This window comes from Babylonia areolata, chromosome 25 (assembly GCF_041734735.1).
Source record: "Babylonia areolata isolate BAREFJ2019XMU chromosome 25, ASM4173473v1, whole genome shotgun sequence".
NCBI lineage: Eukaryota > Metazoa > Mollusca > Gastropoda > Neogastropoda > Buccinidae > Babylonia > Babylonia areolata.
Genome location: NC_134900.1, coordinates 4,949,733 through 4,952,500, shown reverse-complemented (window position 1 = coordinate 4,952,500; position 2,768 = coordinate 4,949,733).

The window sequence follows — 2,768 nt, the reverse complement described above, 5'->3', positions numbered from 1 at the left end:
TCTGAAATCCGAAAATTCTAAAAACTGTTACCCACTGAGTTAGGCCTGCTAGCAGGTACATTGCCTTTGAAGACATGACCTCATTTTTCTTGTTCACAATTAAAAGGAAAGAGATACAAATTCTGGACAGAACACATACAGTAATACTAACTACACCATCAACATGTTTACTGCATATAAATATTCTAGAGTGGACACTGAATTAACTGGAATAAACATAAAAGAAAAATTGAATCAATCGTTTCTTTCAGCCTGCTGTAGGCCTTGACTGGTTCATACAGATCTAAAGATCTACCATGTGTTGCTTTGTGCTTCAAGGGATAGCAAAGTCTCCTTACCGCTGAAATAAAGCATAATTCAGATATAATAAAACACACAAAAAATATGATTTAAATGGCATTATTACGTCCGCTACAATCACATCTGTTTGTTGCATGAAGAAGAAAATGTCATTATTCTTTTAAGTATTAAATTTAGTCGAATGACGCCAGATGCGCCGCAGCAGTGGGGATTAGTCTGCTTGCTTTGGAACTGAACATGCTTGGTTCAATCCCACTCACATACCTTTTTTTTTTCTTTTTTTTTTTTCTTTTTTCTCCCAAGCTTATTTTTATATCATATTTAATACAGAGCACTTTTCAACATTTTTTTTTTCTCCTCATGATTCCTTGACTGGATAAAGTGTGAAGCACAAGTGAGTCTTGAAGACTTTGCCTCTTGTTTTTGACTCACTTGTGTAAACAAAGTGAGTCTGTGTTTTAACCCGGTGTTCGGTTTTGTGTGTGTGTGTGTGTGTGTCCATGTCTCTGTGTGTCCGGGGTAAACTTTAACATTGACATTTTCTCTGCAAATGCTTTGTCAGTTGACACCAAATTAGGCATAAAAATAGGAAAAAATCAGTTCTTTCCAGTCATCTTGCACCTCTGGGATGGGCACAAAAAAATAAAAAATGAAGCCTAATTATATGCAAACTGCATTTACTGTTATATTTTTTGTATTCTCTAAACTTGGCACTTTGACCTCTTATTCTGACACAACAACAAGAGCAGTCATTATTATCATTTTTAGTTCAAACGGGAACTTCTTTTGCTAAGCATGGAATTTTTATTTATTTTGCAAACGTTTTGGTGCAGAGAGTAAAAAAGGGAAATTACTCTGTAACTAATGCAAGGGGACTTAATTTATCACAAGTGAGTCTTGAAGGCCTTGCCTCTCTCTTTTTTTTTTTAATTCTAAGCAGGTGTGTTACTGCATATATAAATCAGTCCACATCTTTTGACGCCTCTTTGGAACTGAAACTGTGAGAGTGCACAGATGGGGTTGTTAGTTGAGTGAATGTGTGTGTGAGTGTGTGTGTGTGTGTGTGTGTGAACATAATTTGGTGAGTGTGATTGTGTAGTGTGTGCGAATATGATTGTTTGGCAGGATTACGTGTGGACTGTTTTTATTCAGTTGTTTTAGATCATTTTAAGAGGTTTTTTTCATGAGTATTCTTGTTTTAGATCATAATAATGGTTATTTTTGAGTGTTTTTTTTTTTTTTTTAATTGACATATATTTAAAACACAGAACAAAGCAGGGGGTTGGGGGATGGGGTGTTCGTTAATAGTCACCTGGTGCCAGTTGCATTGCTTGGGTCTAACTTTCTGACAGTTACACGTGACTAAACGCCTACGTTGACAGAACTACGCCATTGGTCGGTTCCATACTACACACAGTTAGTAGCGGGTTACGACCATACTGGGCTCTTCCGTCTGAGCAATGCAACTGGCTCCTGATCTCTAGGCAACATTATTCTCAGAAATGGGGTGTGACTCAGATTGACACACAGAGAGGAATCTTTACATACTGATAAAACACTTGTTGACTGTTGGCCTCTGGACCTTGCAATTGGAATGAACTTCCTCTCTCGCTTCGTCAATCTCCACACTTAGCTCTTTCAAGTCTGGCCTTAAAACCCACCTCTTCCCAAAATAGCCTCCCTTCCCTGCCTCTTCCTTGTCTTTAGTTTCTCCAGTTTTAGAGTTATGTGTGCGTGAGAATGACTGGTGCGAAAGCGCTTAGATTTGTCTCTGCACAAGATTCAGCGCTATATAAGTACCGTTATTATTATTTATTATTATTGTAAACAGTGAAATGGAGCAGCAGTGGAGATCTCTGGCAGCTTTGTGTGCCACAGGGCACAAAGCCGGTTTAGTAGGATAAGAGTTTAATGGGGTTGCTGTTTAACTCTCTCCATACAAACAGCGAAAGAGACGACGTTAACAGCATTTCACCCCAATTACCATCAACAAAAATATTGCAAGCGGAAGGCTCTTATGCTGAAGAGGTGAATGTTGACAAAGAAAACCACAATTCTGACGACGGAAGCTAAAGGTTGGGTCATTCAGACACCCACTGGACATCCGAGGGGTCTGTGTAGAGGAGAAGAGAGGACTGGCCGTACTGAGTGAGTTAATATGATTATTCACTTATTTTGTTTCTTTGTTTTATTTCAACCTTGAAGTGGAGTTTAACTCACTCAGTACGGCCAGCCCTCTCTTCTCCTCTACACAGACCCCTCGGATGTCCAGTGGGTGTCTCAATGACCCAGCCTTTAGCTTCTGTCGTCAGAATTGTGGTATTCTTTGTCAACATTCACCTCTTCAGTATAAGAGCCTTCCGCTTGCAATATTTTGATGATGGTAATTGGGGTGAAACGCTGTTAACATCGTCTCTTTCGCCGTTCATATGGAGAGAGTTAACAACCCATTGGCAATAAGCCCTCCA